The sequence below is a fragment of the Dipteris shenzhenensis genome, chromosome 2, assembly GCF_047967505.1.
Source record: "Dipteris shenzhenensis isolate YYH24624 ecotype China chromosome 2, Dip_SZ_1.0, whole genome shotgun sequence".
Classification (NCBI taxonomy): Eukaryota; Viridiplantae; Streptophyta; class Polypodiopsida; order Gleicheniales; family Dipteridaceae; genus Dipteris; species Dipteris shenzhenensis.
The window spans coordinates 27,359,687-27,382,420 of NC_141597.1; the positions used below are offsets into that span (position 1 = coordinate 27,359,687).

Here is a 22,734-nt window from a genome sequence, read left to right on the forward strand (position 1 = left end):
GCTCTTCCTAGACTTCTTGTGTTTCCTTCTTTTCCTGGATGGTTTATCTGATAAAGAAGAAGACACAGAAGTCGAGCTCGAGGTAGACGGTGAAGAACTGGGAGATAGGTGATGATGCCTCGATCTCTTCCTGCTATGAGACCGTCCCCTATGAGATCTCTCTCTCTCTCTGGCTGTACATGAGAGTGTGCCTCTGGCATTGGCACATCATAAGCTACATTAGGCATAGTTTCTACTTGAAACAAATGCTGAAATCTTGGATCCCTTCTGAGATTTTCCATCTCCTGCATACGAGTGCGTACCATCAGCTCAAATTCTTGCTGATTTTGCTGCACACTTCTCTGTCTTGGATGTGCATCCCTATCTTGTGAATCCCACTGGATAGGTGATTGAGCCATTCTCTTACAACTCGTCTGAGATCTGCAAGTTTCTCACACACACTGTGTATGCAACTGATGCGCGCAACCTTTGCTTTTCAAAGAGAAAAATTACCTCAACAAGAGGTGTCTTGCATTCACAATCTATGCCAATACCGAGCTGTCAACTCAAGGCATATACCCACAAAGTTGCCAAGGCATCAACAACTATATTGCCCCTTTTCTGGCTGCTGCAAAAAGCACTGAGTATACATCTGATTCCCTTTTTCTGAGCACAAAGGCATGGATTTTTTTACTTGTGCAAATCTCTGATTTTATCTGATTTCTGCTTTTTCTGACAGTTAATACTCTCTCAGGTAGGTGGAAACTGCTAAAAGAAACAGTCTCTGCAACTGTCCTTTTTTTTTTTGACAGTAACCAGATGGGTAACTACTGGTTACTCTAACCAGACTGACTGGTTCTCGTTTGGTTAGTCTGCAACTCGACTAACTGGACTGGTCACACTCTGGTTACAGTGACCAGACTGGTCTGGTTGGGTCAACTAACTGGACCTCTAACCAGTCCACTAACCAAGGTTAAGCTAGCTTAACCTCAAGTCTGCCACATCAGCTGTCTAGCTGGCAGTCCAGGTCAGCTGCCACGTGTCCTGCCACGTCATCTGTTGGGCTGGCTGCCACATCATCTCACTCGTGTGGTCGCCACGTCACCTACCACGTGTCAAATTACACACGTGTGCCACATTAGCACCTGCCAAGACCTCTGCCACGTGTAAGCACCACATCAACGCTTGGTTAGACACTTTTGCATCGCCACAATCTGTGTCGCCGAAAAATGGAACGATGGCAAGACCTGCTGCTTTGCACCTTCTCTACACCTTTCTAGCAATTGCGAATCAACACCCGCAGCTTGACGCACAACATCAGAGGCTCCAAACGATGAACAAAGTATTCAGCTCACGACGAGACCTCCGAATAAAATCTCGTGGCTTGTGCTTGCTACATGAACAGAATCTCTGCATCAGTCTTTCCGTCAACGGAACTGCTTGCATTCATTTCATCTTCTTCCTCTGCTCATGGACCCGCGCTGCTACGCCAATCCCTGTCCGAACCTTGGCATAGAGAGTACGGCCATGCTTACTAATCCCTGCTGCGCTCATCGCATCTACCAACAAGAGTGCAATCAAGGTAGCTTCAAGCAGAGATTTTTTGTCACAAATTCATTAGTGCCTAGATCTGCGTAACCTCAAACGCTTGCGCTCTTCACGCTCTATCTGCCCAATCATCAAAGCTTGAAAAAGCCTCGAAAGCAAGCTCTGATACCAATGAAATCCCACGCATGTAATCCCACGCTCATCATTTACTGCAAAAACACTCTCATAAGCGCTCTCTTTCTCCCTCTCTCCCTCTCTCTGCACATAGCTAGGGCCCAGGACAACATGTCGGGCTGGACCCCCCCGAAGGTCTTTATTCATCATAGAGAATTGGAGTACATCCGTTCGGCGTGGAAGCTGAGCATACAAATTCAAAACGTGAATTGAAATTACATGAGCTCTCAGGCTCTCCTTCTTGGCAACAAGCCACTTGTCAATTTCTACATTACTTTCCTAATTACATGCCACTAAGGACAACTCTGGAGTCTTCGAAGCACTTGGTCACGCGAACCGCCTCCTAGACTCTTGTTAGGCTCCATTGCGCTTAGGAAAATAACTCTTCCTAGTACTTGCAACAATTAATTAATGCGCACCACCATGGTACCCATTAATTGTTAGCGCTGGCCTAGACATCACGCCAGCTCAGCAGTTTCTCCCGGTGCTAGACTCCATCCGACGGAAGCTGGCTTTCTGGAGCACTGCTAAGCTGTCTCTTGCAGGTCGTGCCCTGGTAGTTAACCAGGTCCTCCTAGCCACGGCTTGGTATGTGGCTTCCTGCTGGTGCTTCTCGAGATCTAGCGTGGCACAGCTCAGGAGGTTGGTTCGGAACTTCCTTTGGTCTGGGGAGGATGGTCTTAGAGATACCAGAGCCAGGGTTGCTTGGCAGACAGTCATTCTTCCGCAGGCTGAGGGTGGCCTGGGGGTTATCGATCCAGAGCTTCAGAGTCAGGCCTTGTTAGGCAAGCTTGTCATCCGCGGTTTGACCCCGGGGGGGCAGACGTGGAAGATGTTACTTCAGCAGGGAGTCGGCTCTTGTGTCCCGCGCCGAGGTGGAGAGTGGCTACCGTCCCTCAGGTGGATCTTCACTTCCGCCCCGCTCACTCAGCCCCGTTCCCCACTCGTTCGTAGCCTCCTCATGGTTTGGAGGCGGCTCCGTCTCAGTCTCATTCAGTCCCCTCCCAGCTGTCAGGAGGAGATCGATCGCCAGCCGCTCATCTGGAATGGTCAGGTCAGAGATGCCGAGGGCCTTCAGTTGGGGGAGAGATCACATATCAGGTGGGACGGCTGGATGAGGGGGCCAGCCCGGTCCCTTCGAGTTTGGAGGGATACGTACAGACATCTGGAGATGGCTGATCTTGCAGACGCAGCTGGAGGTGCACGTGGAGTCCAGGCGAGACGCACGGAGATCGACGGTGCGATCCCAGCTGCTTGGTTGGTTCCACCTGAGCCTCAGGTCCTCATGCCTGGTGACACCCGCTGGCTGGGACAGTTCACCCCCCGTGGCATCCCACTGGTGGTCGCAGGACGTATGGATGACTCCTCTATCTCCTTCTTCGCGGTTTCAGGGGATGGACGACTCAGGAGAGAGGATGCGCTCATCGACCCCCTACTCCCGTGGCAGAGGGTTAGGGTCGTAGGCCTTTTGGGGAAGGTCTGGCGTACCGACCCTAGTATCGAGCAGGATGAGTTGCAGCTTTGGCGTCTTTGGCTCTGGGAGGGGCGGCGGGCCTTGTCAGAGCTTGATTGGGACCCAGGAGAGTGGTGGTGGCCAGAGATTGTGACAGGACAGGGGCCGACTTCCTTCTTCGCCTACAGCACGACTCTGGGCAGGCGAGTTCTCGGGAGGATGCAGAGCCGCCCCCCCACCCAGCGACCCAGCTGGTACGCACAGGGTATTTCCAGGTTCTTTTTGCAAGCATTCTGGAAGGCCTTGTGGGAGAGCTGGCGGCCGCGGAAGATCTCATACTTCCTGTGGCTTCTTGCCCACAAAGGTCTTCCAGTGGGGAGCTGGTTGAGGCAGATAGGCCAGGACGGATGCTGTCAGATTTGCCATGCGGATGAGGAGTCACCAAAACACTGCCTGTGGAGCTGCACTCGCGCCCAGGTAGTGTGGAGGTGGACTTTCGGGCTTCTTACTCGCGCAGCACCAGAGCTAGGATTGATCACTTGGGGCGCGTTCTGTTGGTGCAGCACCGCACCTGGTCTTCATCACTTATTCGAGGCATGCCAGCAGGACCCCACTTTCCTTATCACACAGGGGACGTGGGGGCCGCTCGAGGGTATCCCACAGCACCTAGCAGAGGCTGATACAGGAGTTCGGGAGAGGCAGCCAGTCTGGGAGATCATCAGCAGCATTACAGGGTGGCACATCTGGACCTCGCGCTGCGCGCAGATCCTCGGTGGCACCTCCTTATCGACTGCCCAGATCATGGCGGAGATTTGGAGTGAGATTATTCATACCCTCAGAGGCCAGTGGGACCAGATTCAAGGAGACTCCCGGGCCGGTCAGGAGAAGCGGAGACGCTTCCTCCGGGCTTGGGACACACAGGGCCTCTTCTTCGAGCAGACTACGCAGGGCCTTCGGTGGCACTACTCACCACCCCGATGGCTGTTCATTCACACTCATCATATCCCTCCGTGAGAGTATGATTTTTATTATGCTACCTTTTAGGGCTGCGTCCGGTTTGTGAACGCAGCCCGTCAGCTATAAGCTGACCTCTTGTATCTTGTTCTCGAAGTAATATAATTAGCACTGTTTTTTCGGAAAAAAAAAAAAAAAATTAATTGTTAGCGCTTTGCATGCAAATAACACACTGTGGACTAATTCTAGTCACAGTGGGCATCCCCACTGAACACATGTGCACACATAACAAATACAAAAATATATATTTATTCTCTGGTTGACCGAAGTCAACACTCTTGATCATAATTAATGGGCTTTGACCAAGGGTCGAGGCGCCTTAATTAATTAAAGTCAAGTCTCTCCAACCGAAGTTGGCACATCTTGGTTAATCGGAGTTAACCTTCTTGGTATAAACCAAGTCTTCTTGACCGAGATCAGGCTTACTTGACCGAAGTCAAGTATCTGTGACCGTAGTTCTTTGACCAATAGAAAAACTCTTTTGACCATAATTAATCCATATGGAAAAACTCTTTAATTATGATCAAATAAATGGTCAACTGTACTTTGACTTAGGATATTTACATTGTGGTGACATGATGTAATGAAGGATTACTATGCGGAAGATGAGCAATTTGCTGAAATTTATGACCAGCTTCATAATGGACAGAGGCACGAGCATTATGTGCTTAAGGATGGGTTTATGATGATGCATGGCAGGTTGTGTGTAACAACTAAGCAGCTAAGGTAGAAAGTCATGAGAGAATGTCATGATCCTCCATATGCAGGACATCGAGGTATTGATGCTACAATTAGGCGGTGGGGCATTTCTTTTATTGGCCTACGCTGCGTCGCGATGTTGATGAGTATGTTCGCACATGCCTAACCTGTCAGAAGGCGAAGTATGATCGCGGGAAGACTCCTAGACTGTTACGTCCTTTGCCCATACCCAGTGGACCATGGGAGAGCATAGCCATGGATTTTATTTTTTATTTGCCGAGGACACCTACAGGTAATGATGGAATATCGACGATCATTGATCGCTTCAGCAAGCAGGCACACCTCATTCCTGTACGGAAGAAGATTGGGGCAAATCATATGACGAAGTTATTCATGCATAATATCTTCAAGTATCATGGTATGCCAAAGTAAATTGTGAGTGATAGAGACCCACACATGACTAGCTTGTTTTGGTGGGGAATTTTTGAGAATATGGACACTACCCTCCTATTTTCTTCTACTTTTCATCCACAGACCGATGGGCAATCAGAGGGGGCAAATTCCACAGCTCTAGATTTGCTGAAATGCTATGTTTCGGAACACCAGTCACAATGAAGAAGTTCTTACCCTTGGTGGAGTACGCTTACAATAACACGGTACATTCTTCCACAGGTAAAGCTCCATTTGAGATAGTGGAAGGCCGACGTAAGATTCCACCCATCTTGCAGACAAAAGATAAAATTTTTGAGGCTGATAAGCATGTGGAGAGCTTGGACATAGCTTATCAAAAGGTGAAACAAGCATTGCAGAAGTCACAGGAGAAGCAGAAAAAGGCAATAGACAAGCACAGGCGTGATGTTGTCATCAAGGAAGGTAATTATGTCTTGCTGCATTTTTAGAAAGCAAGGCTGAAAAGTACACGGGGTCGTACTCGACTATTCCCTAAGCTAAGTATGAGGTACCATGGGCCTTTCAAGGTAACTCAACATATTAATGATGTAGCATTTCGCTTACAATTGCCTAATCATTGGAAGATTCACAATGCTTTTCATGTAAGTCTCCTTAAGCCTTGTCAAGGTGATGTGCCTACGGATTTGCCTTCAGAGATCCAGCCAGAGGTGGAAGACTTGGATGAGATCCTTGTACCCAAGCAACTTCTAGCACATAGACAAAGGAAAGTAAAAGGTAAAGTTGTACAACCTATTTGGTGAAATTTTGTAATTATTCATCATTAAATGCGAAGTGGATGGAGGAGGACGAGTTGGCAGATACTCCTCAGGTGTTACAGCTTTATCTTGAGGCTTTCCAGTTGGAGCCCAGTTCAGCAGAGCGCTAGGTGTCTGTAGCATTACCTGATGCGCAAGGGGGGAGTTAGCGCTTCCATTCTTGTTGTACAGACCCATTCATGTATCCTAGAGGACACTTGGTGTTGCATTTTTGTTTCACCCGACGTAATGGTTGTTGACAGTATCTTCGCCGTGAGGGCCTCTATGATTGGTGTGCTAGCCACTTGGTTTTGATGCATCTTATGTGCAATGTATTATGTATTTGTTACCATGGCTCTACAGATACATATTCATTGTTAGTTGACCTGTTAGTGGCATTGGTATGCTGTCCTTTCAGGTTTGGTTGGTCTGTTGGGTCGCTCCCATTTGAGACTTGGTTGATCTCTTGATCACATTGTTGGCTGTCTTTCAGATTTAATTATTTGGTTATTTTTCTATTTCAGCTTTGGTTATTTCATTTGCTTTTGATTTTTCCATTGCTACTATTTTCTTTTGTTTTGATTTGCAAGCAATCGAGGACGTTTGCCTTCTTTCAACAGGGGGGTCTGTCACGATGACATGAAATTATGGGACTTTTGATTTGCGACTCCCGTAATTTGCGCGTGACTGCCTTGAGTCTCTGGGGCGTGAGGGTCCGGCCATGGGGCGGGACTTGGGGAAATAAAATTCCTAGTGGGCCCTTGGAAATAGTGAATGTGCACCCGGTTACTAGGCAATTAATTCTTAGGGCCAAAGTGTGCACCAAGGGGGGCTAAAAGAGTGGTGCAATTAAAAATTGCTAATTTTAGCACACGACTACAAACAGGGCTCCTTTTTTGGGTTCAGTTGGCCAAATCAGTTCCAGAAGGAGCCAGATCATCAGTTGTGAGCTACCTGAGCCTGTCAGGTGCTGCTAGAGCAAAATCACATATTACCAGGAGCTTCCGGAGCCTGCCAGAGGAAATCGTCACCAACCAGGGCCAGTACCAGTGCATCCAGGGCCTGCCAGAGGAAAACGCACCAGATCCAGAGCCTCTTGCAGATTGCGATTTCTGCCATGTCTTCTGCAAATTGTGATTCTGTTTCCAAGTCCTCCGGGCTGTGCCAGGTGACTGCGTCCTGTTCTGGTTCTATTTCCAAGTATTTCTGGGCTGCTACAGGAAATTGCCATCTGTTTTCAGGAGTTTCCAGGCTGTCCAGGCTGTCCCACGAAAATTGCGATTTGTTTCTAGGCTGTCCAAGCTGTGCAGGAAGATTGCGACTTGATTTCTAGAGGCTTCCGGGCTGTGCGAGCTGATTTTAGTAACTTTCCAGGCGTGGGTGTTCCAGGGTGACCTTTCTTCTGTAGATTCCGGGTAGAAGAAGGCTTGTCTTTGCCTGCTTTTGCCGTTCCCTGATTGGTTGCTGGCTAGTTATTGCGTTTGGGTTTCTTTCCTCGCGAAGAAGGGTTGATTTATGCTGTTGGACAGTGGCCAGGGAGGCTATAGATTGAGGCAACCCTCTGGGAAGTGTTTGGTTGTTTGATTGCACCAGAGTTCACAACTGTTGAGGGCCTTGTCTTGCAATTGTTCAGCCATGTTTGGCTGGTTGGGCACTTGGTTGTGCGATTGTAGGAGTGATTTAGACTGTTAGAATTATAGATATAATTCAGCAGTGACCAATGTAATTTAATAAGCTAGTTAGGGGCACTTTTCCCTCTTTAAGAGGTTTTCCCCCCTAACCGCAGTTAGTCCACTAACTATGGTTAGTGACTACTAAGGTTTTGTCACTAGGACAAAACCTTATCTCACTCCTTCAGTTGTATCACTCTTACTCTCATCTATTTGCAACTAAGCTTTCAGCTCACTCTCTCTCCCGTTTCTTGCTCTCACTGTTGCTCTCTCTCTTTCTCACATTTGGTATCAGAGCGGGTTCTTCCTGCTCTTGCTCCTGCTGCACATTCGCCTCCAGCTCCAGCCCAACAGCTTCCTGCTCCAATCGTTCGTCATCCATACAGATCGTCCGTACAATCTGTACGGACTGATTCCGTACAGTCCTGAATATTACATGCACTACCATTCGTCGCCGTACAGCTCCGTACCAGTGCTCCGTACATACCTTCGCCGTACCAGATCTGCTCCTCGTCCGTACCAACGCTCTGTACATACCTTCGACCGTACAGATCTGCTCGAGCTCCACAATCTGTGCGTCCGTACTGCGCCGTACTGTTTCGTCACCGCAGATCTGTACGTCCGTACTGCAGATCTGCCGTACACCTGTGTACACCCGTATTGTGTTGTACCTGCTCGTCCGTACATCCGTACCTGCAAGTTCCGTACTGCACACCTACATCAGCCGCCGTACTGCATTCCGTACAGTTATACTGCAGGTGTACGGATTCTGTACAAGGTTTATTGTGCAAGTTCCTTCATCTACCGGTGATCCTTGGTAGGCATTCTTGCAGTTCTTCTGCAACATTTGCAGATCTGGTGGTATTTGTGCAGACATTTGCAGTCTTTTGCAGTCATTTGGGTATTTTCGGGTTCATAGTTGCTTGTGAAGTAGACATTGCAGGTAGATTCAGAGGTTTAGCCCAAAAATTTGGGTCTTTCTGCTGAAATTGCAAAATTTGGGGCTTTCTGTGCTTTTGCCCCTTTCTAGTTGCAATTTCAAGCTCAAAATTTGGGGCTTTCAGTTTTGCAGTACAATTTCTTGCAGAAATTTGGGGATTTTGTGATTACACTGCAATTTCGCAATGAAATTTGGGGCTTTTGCAGACAGAGCGCAATTTTTACAACATTTGGGGCTTTTGGTCAATTTGCCCCTTTCTGGTTGCAATTTCAGGCCTATTTTGGGGCTTTTGTGTTCAGAGAGCAATTTTGGAGATTTCAGTTCACACTGCCTTTCTGTAAGTGTTTTGCAGCACTTTTGGCAGATTTTGGGAGAGTTTTGATGCTTTGACAGATTTCTGACAGAGAAATTGCAGAAATCTGAGTTGCATTTTCAGCCAGTGCTTGGCTGTGTTTTTTGGGAGTTGTGCATTTCATTCCCAGTAAGGGAATTCAGTTTTGTATCTGCTAAAATCTCTTTCTCAGATATGGCCCAGCAAAATCAGAATGATTTCCAGTTCGATGGCCTTTCACAGGAAGACAAGTTGGATGGTACCAACTACTCCCTATGGAGTTTTATGGTACGCACTATTCTGATTTCTCGCAATTTATGGGATTATGTGAATGGGGGTGAGATCCGACCAGCAAGTATGGCACCTTATACCCCTCCCCAGCAAGGAGGAGAAAGAGGTCGTGCACAGGGTGCAACTGCAAGACAAGTTGTTGGTGCAGCTGTAGCCACCACTCCAGAACAAAAGAGATGGGATTCACGGGATGCCTTAGCTTTGTCATGCATCTTTCTTTCAGTGAAAAGATTTATCATTCCGCATATCCGGTCGTGTAAGACCTCGAAGGCAGCGTGGGATATCTTAGAAAGCATGTATGCAGCCCGGAATGATGCAAGGGTATCTTTCTTGAAAAGAGAGTTAAGTAATACACATATGGAAGAGGGTGACTCCATGTCAGTCCACCTCACAAAGCTACAGGATCTCAGAGAGCAATCATTGAACATTGATGAGATTATTCCTGCTTCAGAGATGATTACCACCACTCTGAATTCTCTTCCTGAGACTTATCTCAGCTTTCATACCTCGCTGAACTTATCATTGAGGGGGGTTGCAAATCCTCTCACTTTTCATGAGTTGATAGGACTTCTGCTTCAAGAAGAGCAGACCAGGAAAAACTTGGCTTCACGTGGAGGTGAACAAGCCATGCTCTCAAAGTTAAAGTCAAAAGGAAAGGGACAGGCAAAGACATCAGTAAATCAGCCTTCCAATGGGTCAGGACAGCCTTCACAAAAGGCTAAGAATGATGCAAGTAAGCCCAAGAAGAAGGGTTTTTGTCATTACTGCAAAAAGCCAGGTCATCACATTGCAGAATGCAGGAAAAGGCTTGCAAAAGAGAATAAAAACAGCTCCGGTATGGCTGTTTCAGATTGAGCTCCTCATGCATCTAACAGTGGGGATGCTGCAGCCAACTTTGTTGGACAGGATTATGCCTTTTTATCTTGCATTTCAAGGCAATTAAGTGCATATTTGTTGGGTACAGTGCAGAAAGCAAGGGGTACCGTCTCTACAATCTTGCTACACGCAAGATCATTGTCAGTAGAGATGTGATATTTGCAGAAAATTCAGCTCACACTCAGGCTGAATTTCATATGCCTTCTTCTTTAGAGGATGTTTTTGAGGGGTTGCTACCCATTGCCTTGGGTTCCCCTGCTGATATTTCTCATGCAAATCAGAATTTACAGCCACCTCCCGATGCTCCAGTTCAGCCACAGGATGTCTTGCCACCTCCACAAGCAGTGGAACAGGTGGTTCAGCAAGAAATTGCAGACATACATGCAGCAAAAACAGTCCCACATTGGCTGTTACAAACTCTCAGGGAGAGTAAGATTGATGCTCCATTACCTGGCAGGACTTGCAGTGCAGTAAGGCACATGGAAGGTGCTAATTCAGTGGAATCAGCATATGCAGGTACTCTTCTCGATGAGGAGGAGCCTGCAACATTCGAAGAAGCAAAGGACAATGTGCATTGGATGAATGCCATGCACGATGAATTGCAGTCCATTCAGAAAAATCAGACTTGGGATGTCGTAGACTTGCCACCAAGTAAACATGCCATTGGTACACGATGGGTTTTCAAGGTGAAACGGAAGCCAGATGGCTCGATTGACAAATACAAGGCAAGGCTGGTTGCCAAAGGCTATGCTCAGAAAAAGGGCATAGATTATGAGGAGACTTTTGCTCCTACATCCGGGATGACCACCATCCGATCTGTTATTGCACTGGCTGCACATTTTGAGTGGAATGTTCATCAGTTGGACATTAAAACAGCCTTCCTAAATGGAAACTTGTTGGAAGAGGTTTATGTCAAACAACCTCCGCAGTTAGTCCACTAACTATGGTTAGTGACTACTAAGGTTTTGTCACTAGGACAAAACCTTATCTCACTCCTTCAGTTGTATCACTCTTACTCTCATCTATTTGCAACTAAGCTTTCAGCTCACTCTCTCTCCCGTTTCTTGCTCTCACTGTTGCTCTCTCTCTTTCTCACACAGACAGTGGATGCTATTGGGGTCTCTATTGCATGCTTTGGTTGCCTGAGGATACAAGATTGCCTAGTGATTGGATGCCGTTTGCCGTTTGAAGTTGAGCAAGGAATTACAGGGTGGGCTGGACGGGAAGTTTGCGGGCGTTGGTTTGCTTGTGGTCAAACTTCCCAGAGACCTTTGTAATCAGCCACTTCACTTCAAATGAATGTTCAATAAATACCACAAGGGGTGCCAACATTTGGGGCCAATCGGTGTCCTTGTTTCTGAGTAGAACGCTCCCCTGTGATTTGTTCTGTGGTGCATATTTACTTGTCAATTTACTGTGTATGCTGTAATTAAGTGGATCCTACCACCCTTTACGATGTTGAGGCTGGTTTCAACAAGGCCCTATATCAAGGCTGAGCCCCTACTCCAAACAAGCCGACCTGAGGGCCAGCAGCAGCCGAGGCGGCCATCCATATGCTGCTCTACATATGCTTATAAAGAGGCTGGACCCCCTTGTCCATAGCAAGCCTCTACACACCTCCAAGGACTGCTCACACAGCACGCAAACGGGCCCATGAGATACCCTAATCAGCAGGGATCTGACCCACAACCCTAGGCGCCTCCAAGAGCTCCCACGAGCACATAGGCTGATCTATTGCCCCCTGCCTGGAAACAATGCGCCTGCACGTGGGGCTGACACGTGGGCCTGAAAGGACCTCTCTATCCTCACGAGGGCGGGCACACCCACAACACGAAACCTCACTCAACCTACCCTAGCCTCAGGGGGGGGGCAGACCCACAAGCACTAGCCCTCTCTCACTACGGTGACATCAGGAGATGTTGACCTCAACAGATGAAACAATCTCAACTAATGATCCATCCAAAGTAAACTAGTTTCTATGCATAGCTGCTCGGGATGTGTTGAGGATCTTGACCTTGGTCTTACCGAGGTTGACCTTCAAATCATCCAAATCACAAAATGATTGTAATGCATCCAAGTGTCTCTGAAGGGCCTTTGCAGAGGAGGGCAGCAACACCACGTCATTTGCATACCACAAGGGGCCAAACAGGGCTGGTGAGAGAGGGCACCCTTGTTAATGGACATGTGGTCGCCTACTAAAGTAGGAGATTGCAAGATGCCGAGACATATGGAAACGTATGAGAAAGAGATGTTGCCTGTAATTCATGCTCTTACTATCTCGAAACACTATCTTTAGGGGCTGATTTTAAGGTCAAGACAGATCACCAAAGCCTCGGGTACCTCTCAGAAAAGCATTTGAGATGGGCAAATTTTCTGTCCATATTCCATTTTCAGATTGTCCACACTCCAGAAGCACAAAATAGGGTGGCAAATGCCCTTTCCAAAAGGCCCCTTGCAAATAATGTCACCATCGCCCATCATAGAGACCTTGAAGAGATGAAAGAGCACTATCTATAGGACCTTAACTTTGGGAAGTTCATGGAGAATATTCAGCAAGGCCAGTCAACCAGCCAATGAAAGACGATTATCTATGTGTGACTCATGACATGCGGATGAAAATAATGGAGGAATCTCATGCACCACCGTATGCAGGTCATCGAGGTATCTCCACCACAACCCAAGCTATTGAAAGGTACTTCTTTTGGCCAGGTATGCAGAAGGATATCCACAACTTGCCAAAAAGTAAGAATGTCAGACAAAAGACCCCAAAGTTATTGATGCCACTTCCAATACCTCAAGCTGCAAGGGAAAGCATAGCCATGGACCTTATCTTTGATCTACCAACAGCAAAGAATGGAAATGATGGGTTTTGGACTATTATTGATAGATTCAGTAAAAAAGCTCACTTTATTCCTTTTAATAAGACCATCAAAGCGGAACACATGGCAAAGTTGTTCATGGCACAGATTTTCAAGCACCATGGGCTGCCCAAATCAATAGTAAGTGATCGAGACCCCCGGATGACTTGTTTGTTTTGGAGAGCTTTATTTGACAACATGCGGATGAAGTTAAATTTTTCTTCTTCTTTTAGCCCCCAATCAGATGGTCAAAGTGAGATTGTGAATTTCATGATGCTAGATCTCTTAAAATGCTATGTGTCTGAGCAGAAGCTGAGTGGAAAGAGTACCTTCCTTTAGTGGAGTTTGAGTACAATATCATCACTCACACTATGAGAAGTGCAGCGGAACTGAACGGAAATGAAGAGAGAGAGAGAGACAACTACACACATATACCTAGATGAATCCAGGAACATTCCCAAACTCATCCTCTAAAAACACAACATAGTGCAGTTTCAATCTCATGATAGTCACTCACAAGGTTGAAAACCATAAACTCCATCATGCATAGCAGGGACTAGCTACTATGACATCCCCACTGACGTCATCAGCGCCCAACAGTGGGTGTAGACCATAGTATAAAAATATGCTCTCACACATACAAATCCACACACCACACATACTTGAGCATCCATTTGTACAAAGTCTTCGTACTGAGTTTCTGTCGGCACTCCGGAGGTGAAGGGCAGACTCAGCCATGACGAAGGCTAGCACTAAAGGAGAGAGACGAGAGAACTGCAAGTGATCTCAGGAAAAACCCCCAAGGCGGTGGGGAAAACCTCTACACTATAGATAGGGCAACAAGTGAGGGAGGTGGGCTATCAATAGGCTCCCACCCCCTCCTGGACGGTTGGCATATATGGGCCGACCCATTGCCCTGCAAGGGCCGACGACTGCCCTTGCGGGCCGACCCCCTCAGCCTTCTATAAGGGCTGGCAAACAGCCCTAAAAGGGGCTGGTCCCCTGCATCAAGGGCTGACTATAGCCGACCAGCCTCCTGGCCCATATAGGGGCTGCCACGCAGCCATATGGAGGACTGACCCCCCTTGCATAGGACCCGACCAATAGGCCTCGGTGGTTGACCAACAGGGTGGCCCACCTCAGCCTATAAAGTGCTCATAGGAGCTGGTCTCCTCCTCATAGAGTGGCCACACAGGCATCGACGGCTGACCAGCACAAGGCACACCACCATGGTGGCCTTCAAACAGGCATATTTGGCCTACACTACTCTATCCTCACTCGGGGCGGGCACACAGGCCCTCACTCAACCTAACCTAGCCTCACATTGGGCGGGCACACCTACAAGCAAGGCCCTCTCTCTCCATAGTGACATCAGGAGATGTTGACCTCCAACACCCCCTTTCAACTCCTGGATGGAACTCAACCACTAGGGAGCTAGGTGTGCCGCTGGAACAATTGGAGGAATCCGTCGTGTGATGGACCATCGCTGAAGACCGCCATGGGCACTGTCGAAGAAGCACGTTCTTGGCATGGACTGCCTCAACAAGATCACTGGAAACCTGATACTGTGGCTCCCAGGCCACAGATGTTGGATACTCTCCTCTGATCCCGGTATTGATACAATAAGTCTGTTGGTACAACAACCCAACTGGTCCAACTAGTAAAACGATCCAATTGATACTGCCCTCGGTGCTAGGTCTACTTCCCTGCCTACGCACTTATCACAAAGATATGCATACCCTTCTCAGGTCCAAACTGTTACACTGTCTCCAGATCGATGAATCATGAACCTTAGTGCTCCAATGACAATGGGCATAGAACAGCTCACAAGGATCAATCAAATATGTATGGACTCCCACATTGGCAATCTTCTAACACTTCCAGATCTCCAACAGCTCATCAGACAATAGCTGCAGCAGAACACTAGGAGAGCCCCTCTGGATTTGCCAGGTCATAACGTCCAAACAAAATACAAACTGGTAACATACTGCCACCTGAGACAACGGGAACAACTCCTCGTGGCTACTAAAAGGCTGAAAAAAAAGTCGTAGCGACGGTAAAACCCTCCTACTGGTTACTGTTCCTTTGAGGACATAGCCGCTAGTAGTGACCTTTCTGGTCACATCGGTTACATGTACGTCACGTCTTGAGTGCTTCCCATTCCTCAGCTGTCAACTGCTTCGGCCCTTTCTACTCAACTGCCAAGGCCTCGAGCTCACTCTCATAGGTACAATCCACAAATCTCTCCTTTTGGTCAAGCACTATCGGAACCCATTCCTCCCAGGTCAATGCATTCATCCTTCCACTCATTATCAACAATGAATAGAAGGCACCATACTGCGAGGATAGCTAGGACAGTAGAGTTATGGCCATGTCCTCAGAAGATATCTGCTTCCCCGCTTGGAGGATCTCCTGCTGAAGTTCCTGTAACTTGTTGATGTGCTCCCGCATCGATGAAGACTCTTGGAATCCTACAATCTCATCTGGACTTCCAAGGAAACCCTTTTCATGGGAGAGGATCGATTGTATAGAGATGCCAAGTGCTCCCAGATACTCTTGGCCACCGTCATGTGCCTCACACTTGAGGAATACATTTAAGAAAGATAAACGACCTTACCCTTGCATTGACACGGTCCGAAAGCTGAGACAAGGTCTCAGCCTCCTTCTGCTCTAAGATACCAAGGTTGGACACAAGGGGATCAGGCCTGGCTACTCCCACCAAAATGAAGTCCGCCAGATCATACGACTGTAACATAGACTCCATCATGACCTGCCAAACATCGTAGTTGAGTCCATCCAATTGACGGTCGATAGGGAAGGTGGACAAACTGGAATTTTAGCCTTGCTCGCAACCATCTCGGTCAGGGTTGACATGTCGGAGTGATGAGGGAATGAAACTGAGAAGAGAGGGTCGATGGGGTAGAAGGAGAGAAGGGGATGGACGGAAAGAAGGGGAGAAGAGGGCTGGATATGGTGAATCGTGATGAAGAGGCTATGAGCCTACAAGACCTTCACACCTCGCTGTCCCGCCCTTGAGAAAACCTCCTTTGAATCTGAAAACACCCTTCAAAGTCTGCGTACCTTCCTTGACTCCCAAACAGTCCACGCCTCACACAATCCTCCTCACAAACACCTCCGAACAGCCGCCCTAAACCTCCTCTCTGTTTGCTGGCTCAACACTCCCTCCACACCTCGAGTCTCTAGCCAACTGTGGCTCTGATACCATGTGAGAAGTGCAGTGGAACTGAACGGAAATGAAGAGACAGTGAGCCAACCACATACACACCAAACTGGAAAGGAGAGAGACAGATGAGAGAATTGCAAGTGATCTCAGGAAAAACCCCCAAAGCAGTGGGGAAAACCTCTGCTATAGATAGGGCAAAACTGCTCCAACAAAAGATGAACAAGTGAGGGAGAAGGGCTATAAATAGGCTCCCACCCCCTCCCGGTCGGTTGGCATATATGGACCAACCCACTGCCCTACAAGGGCCGACTATAGCCGACCAGCCTCCTGGCCCATATAGGGGCTGCCACACAGCCATATGGAGGACTGACCCCCCCTGCATAAGACCCGACCAATAGGCCTAGGTGGCCGACCAGCAGGTCGGCCCAACTCAGCCTATAAAGGGCTCATAGGGGCTGGTCTCCTCATAGAGTGGCCCCGTAGGCATCTACAGCTGACTAGCACAAGGCGCGCCACCATAGCGGCCCCCATCAGGTCCCAAGCCTCCTCCATATGGGCAGATCTGGCCTACACTACTCTACCCTCACAGGGGGCAGGCACACCCACAACATGGGCCCTCACTCGACCTAACCTAGCCGCACACTGGGGGCAGACCCACAAGCAAGGCCCTCTCTCTCTAGAGTGACATCATGACATCAGGAGATGTTGACCTCCAAAACACACTTCCACAGGAAAAGCCCTTTTTGAAGTTATCTATAGGAAGGTGATTTTACTTCCATTCCCAAGACCAAGAATGAGATTTTTACAGCTGACCAGTACATTAGAGACCTCAAGACAGCTTTTTCTCAGGTTCGAGCAGCCATAGAAAGATCTAGAGAAAAGCACAAAACAGCGGTGGATAAGCATAGAGGGGACGGGAATCTCCAAGATGGAGATTGGGTGCTCCTCCAGTTCGTGAGAGCCAGAGTCGGGAAGATGAAAGAGAAAGAAAAGGCATATCCTAAGCTGTCTACCAGGTATTACAAACCTTTTCAAGTCGGTAAGCCAATAAATGAAGTCGCATACCGACTAGAACTACACGAGCATTGCAAGATCCACAATACTTTTCATATGAGTCTTCTGAAGAAACATCAAGGACCAAAACCCACGAAGCCAATTCAAGAAGAGCCACCAGAGGTGGAAGAAATGGAGAAGATCCTCCAACCAGAACAAATTGTGTATCACAAGGACCCATACCCATAGGTACCTTGTCAAGTTCAAGAATTATTTAGTACTAGATGCCAAGTGGGTGGATGAGGAGTTTTTCTATGAGTACCCCCAAGTTCTATAATTGTACCAAGAAGCTTTTCAATTGAGTGCAACTGTTCAGAAGCGGAGGAATGCCATGAATTTGTACTTCTCCCAAGAAATGAAGAGAAAGCTTTTATATTGACTCTGGTCAAAGAAAGTTGACTTCGGTTAGCTAGAACAAGTTTCATTTTCCTTTGTGTTGCATTGGTTAAAGAATACCGTGGGGACAATAACAAGGGACTAATAATAGTCCAAGAACTAGAATGCATGCATTTGGCTTAAAGTGTTGGATATTGTTTGTGCAATGTGCAGGACAATAGAGAGTGCTGAATTCCCCCGCTTTTAGGGGGAAAAGCACAAGACAAGTGGCACCCCACTTGCCCACTTAAGCTTTTAGAAAGCATACACTTTCTTTCTTCTTTCTTTTTTTTCAAAAAAAGGAACCTTCTATTAATGCTTGAAAGACTTCATACAAAACAGCAGCCCCGAAGGTGCTCAGTATGGCAAAAAACCGGAAAAGGCTGAAAGAAAAGACCTGCCTGTTCCAGAGAAACCCAGCTCACTGCCTAGGGGATCTTTGGTACTAGGGCTAACAGCCAAGTGGGGGGGCTATACAACCAGCGAATCCCTCGCAGAGTGAAGATGTAGAAAACTCCTGCAGGCCAAGCCTTGTAGAATCGAGCACGCCTCTCGACAGTCGCCCTAGAGCCTGGGGCCCCACGCTCCCAGGTGGAGCGTAGGGTGTAGATGATATCTTGCCATATGGCGACCAAGGTAGCCGAGGGTGGAACCGGATGCTCACCCATCACGAGACTGCAGCGAGCCACCCAAACGTTCCACGCAGTGATACTAGCTACCACCTCCCAAACGTTGTCCTCCGGAGGAGGAGGAGGAGAAAGCATACGCTTTTTCACTACCCGCCCCAGCCTTTTAAATTGAGAGCCCCTATGCTCCCAAAGTTGTTGAGATTTGTACTCAGCTATTGCTCTCTCATGAGCCACCTTTTATGTACAGATTTTTATTGCAATAAAAACCCCTTGGGCGGGGTGGGGAGGGGGCCTTATTTCCGCCCCCTTTTTCTCCCTCTCCCACGTTCTTTTTCTACTGTGATCTCCCTTCCAGCCGAATCATTGAGTTTTCTCTTTGCTGTTCGGAGTTTCCAGCCTCTAGACGAAGTCCTTCTACAAGTGTGATTTACTCTAGGGTGCTGCAAATTGATTTTCTTTGCTGCAATTTGATTCCCAGCCAGTTTTGGCCTCCTTTCCTAAGCTGCAAATTAACCAGAATGCTGTGTTTTGGTTGTGGAAGCTGAGTTTAAGGATTGGTTAAGGTTCCAGCTGGAAAGCTGAGCAACAGTCGTGGAGATGCCTTGCAGAGAGCTGGAGGAGGAGCAGTGCGCTAAGGTTTCCATTGACCAGATTATTTTGTAACGAGCACTGAAGGTTGCACACAGCAGCAAGGCAGGAGTTTTGATAATAGTGCGGCTGTTGCACAAGCAGCAAGGCGGAGCAGACCTGTAGGATATGTAGAGTCTAGAGACAGAAAAGGCTGAAGCTCACACACGACCTCCCATGCAGAGTAGATGAGGAAACTAGACAAAAGGACCAACAGCTGGGAGGTGGAACACAATGACGTGTCACTAAATGTGACATAGGGCAGCACTACAAATCCCTTCAACCTATCTTCACCACCATCTCTCCACATGGCAGCTAGTCAAAAACTCTTTTTACCTCTTTAGTTATTATCCTTTCGCTTTTACCTTAAGGCCCCTTCATGAATAGAAAGCCAAAAGAGAAGAGTCCTCAAAGTCATTAAGCCTCCAACTGATTAACGCCCTTTCTAAGACTTCCTTTCCAATATTCCAAAGCCTTTCGGGCCTTTTTCAAAGCCAAAGATAATTTGAAGCCTCATTAAGCCTCCCCAAAAGAGATCGTTTGAAAATTTTCAAAGGCATTTTCCAAGCAAAAGAAGGTGTCCATCAACAAAAAATGTACACTAATACAGTGAGAACATATACCTAGATGAATCTAGGAACATGCCCAAACTCATCCTCTGCCCCCTCCAGCCCTATAAAAGGGTGCATATACTAGGCATTGAGCATCCACCTGAAGCCCTCATTGATGCAGACAGGAGCCAATACCTCAGCATCTGTCTGCCCTTCTGTACTCAGTCCTCTGACAGCCATCCTTGACTGTGTTTTGCCTTGGAGGACTTGTCATCACCTTGTGCTGCTTTCTTCTATGAACGATGGGTTCAATCAGCTAGATGATTCATACATCAGTGTGTGTATGTATGTGGTGGATTGAGGGGGAAGGGGGGGACGGGGGGGTGGGTGGTTTTTTTTGAAGTTAGTTAGGGCTTGACTGGTGACCAAAGATTCTCACTTTCCCAGCACAAGTAACATCAGTCCAGCCAGAACAAATAGTGAAAGCTGGAATGATATCTAATAATGGCATACGGAGGGAAGGAGGTGCCTTCCCTGGCAAATCTCGTCCCAGGTTGCCTATAGGGCTCTCGCTAGGATAGGGCTTCGCAAATCATTTGGCCGTGTGCCAGAAAGTTTCTTGCTAGCATTCTGGCAAAATGTAGCCATCTTCAAAGCAAAGCATGTCAGCACTCGGCATCAAAGTTATGGACGCTTGGGATGCATTGGCTTTCAAAGGGAAAACGTTTAGACATAATGGACAATGTTTTAACCATTGCTACTAATGAATTCCTACTTCTAGCCAACAGCCTGTTGAGACGGCCAAGCTTAGTTCAACAGCTATTTGACTATCTTGTTTTGAGTAACAAAATTTATGGTTCGGCTCTATAGAGTACTCCTCGAGGCATTTCCCCAATTCTTTGGTATTCCGTGATTCGGGCCAGGAATATGCTGACACTAAATCAGTTTCACGGCCAACCACATGTCCATTTTCAGCAATTGCGCCACTGCCAAATTTGGGAAAGTTTAACTTTTGACAGGTTGAGCCCATTTAAACCAGTTGCTGCAATCAGCTGTTCTGCTGAAGATTAAACGGTCCAAACGCTTTCAGATAACTTTGCATCCGAGCCAATAATAATAATTTGAACAAGGATATACAGACCAGAATGGCAATGGGACACGATTGAGTAAGAGACGATGAAGTGGGGACAAAACAAGCGTTGAGAAATTCGACAGAATGTACGAAAAGAGGGAGGAGCTGAATAGTCGACTATACCTGCAAACGGAGTTAGTCTCGAGGAGAACGTAGCGTGGCAAGGCAAATCATCACGAAGCTACACAAACGGATTTGGACCTGCACAGAAGTCTGATGATTTATGAGGGAGCAGCTCAAAAGCGAGACATTAATCTAACACTTTAAGATTGCACATTTTGCACATTTGGGCTTTCTCCTCCCTCTCACGTCTTCTTTTTTTATTCCTTTGTCCTTTTCATCATCAAAGGTATTCCAAACCTCCACATCACCATTCGCTCTTGTGATAGCGACTTCCATGCGTCATCGGAGCATCGACAGCTCCAGCAGTTTTGGCGTTTGCATACTTGAGCAAGTCCTGCTACCTGTCCACATAAACCATGGACAGTATGCCCCTCGCAATCAATCGCGCGCACTTGGAGATGTCCCCTCTATTCTATGGCAGACAAATGGTGCATGTCATGCCAGAATTATCACGGCCTCATTCGCCATCACTGCCCTGTATGGGTTGAGGTAGTGGATTTTCCGGATTATATGAGGGCTTAGTTACCAAGTCTGGCAGCTACTTTGGGGCAAGTTGTATGCGTCCTTCGAGTAATCGAAATCGGTTTTGTGTTCTTTGGGATACAGATCACCCAACCCCTCCTTCCATTGCGGTAGAGGTGGAGGATGTTCCCTTAGGCGAAAAATATTTTGACTTGAAATGGGGAGTATTTGCAGGTGCTTGTTTTACTTGTCATAAGTTTGGCCACCTAGCTTCACGGTGTCCTGCAGTCTTGCATCAGCTCCCACCTACGGCTATTGCTCCAGAAAATACTACCCCTCCAACTTATGGTCCGGGGCCTAAGGCTATGCCTAGCAAGTTGGGTGATGTGACATCTAAATCTGCTCTTCCCAAAGAAAGTGTGGTCCATGTTTCAGCCAAGCAAAAGGATAAGGAAAAGGGCAAATTTTCAGAATCTAATGCCTCTCCCCAGGGTGCCTGGCAGCAACCCAAAAAGGTATTTGCGCTTAAGTCACGACCGTTACAATCTCGGCATTGGGATGCCTCTACTTCCACCCCTGGTCAGGCCTCTACCCCTGCTGATAGCCTGACTTCTCGACTGTGGGTTGATGTGCTCAAGAAGGGCATTCCTATATGTGACAATGATGAGGACGATAGAGCTATTGATCCACGAGGCCAGGTGGACGTCGATGTCATGGCTAAGGCCTGACACCTTGTACCTTTACTATGTTTCTTGGTTCCACTGTACATATCTTTTATGTCTGCTTTAATTACTTGCATTACATACAATGTCCAAGGTCTTTGCAATGTCAATAAGTGGAGACTTTTTTGGCACTATGTACATAGAATGCACCCCGATGTAATTTCCTTACAGGAACACAATCAACACTTCTTGGCTGGCCAGCAAGGCCACTTTGCTGGTTATGACATCTTTTATGCTAGTACAATGCACTTTTCGGGGGTATGCATGCTGGTGAAACATAATATGCAGCCCACGGTTGCTCACAATGACCCCCAGGGTCGATGGATGGTAATCAGATGCATCTGTCATGCCGATCTTTATGAAATAGCATCGGTTTATGCCTCTCAAACTTCTGCGATAAGAGCTCAAATGTGGGCCTCCCTCAAGCAATATCCATGGCTGTCTAATGCTTTTTTGTGTGGAGACTTTAATAACTCACCTGCCATGCAAGACAACACCACTCATTGATCTCACATGATCCCCACTGAGCTTCGACATTGGGAGGATATGCTTTCTTTCTTGCATGCAGAAGATTTATGGCTCTCAACAAGGGATAGAGATATGGGTTATACATACCGTCACAATGCTTTCACTCATTACTGGGCTCGACTTGACAGATGGTATTTGTTGCATGCTTAGCAGTATGCTAGTTTCACATGTGCATTGTGGATTGATCATTCCCTCTTGCTGTTTGATCACTTTCCAGTATGCTTGACATTATCTATAGCACGATTGACAGATGATATGCCTTTTTTTGGTCGTCGTCTATTCCATATTAATAGTGCTTATTAGCTTCATC

At 47.4% G+C, this 22,734-nt stretch overlaps 1 protein-coding gene across 2 annotated transcripts in view; it reads right to left on the minus strand.

Moving 5' to 3' along the window:
- LOC147904563 (ran-binding protein M homolog) overlaps positions 1-21,123 on the minus strand; it is a 112,509-nt gene extending 91,386 nt beyond the window's left edge. Inside the window, exons 1-2 of one of the 2 annotated variants that reach the window (XM_087387303.1) lie at positions 21,036-21,123; positions 20,713-20,790 (exon numbers count right to left, since the gene is read on the minus strand). The gene's annotated coding sequence lies outside the window, so the exon portion shown is untranslated. Of the gene's footprint in view, positions 1-20,712; positions 20,791-20,949; positions 20,969-21,035 lie in introns of those variants that run through there. The other variant, XM_087387312.1, reaches the window with a different exon arrangement.
- Positions 21,124-22,734: the final 1,611 nt, after the last annotated feature.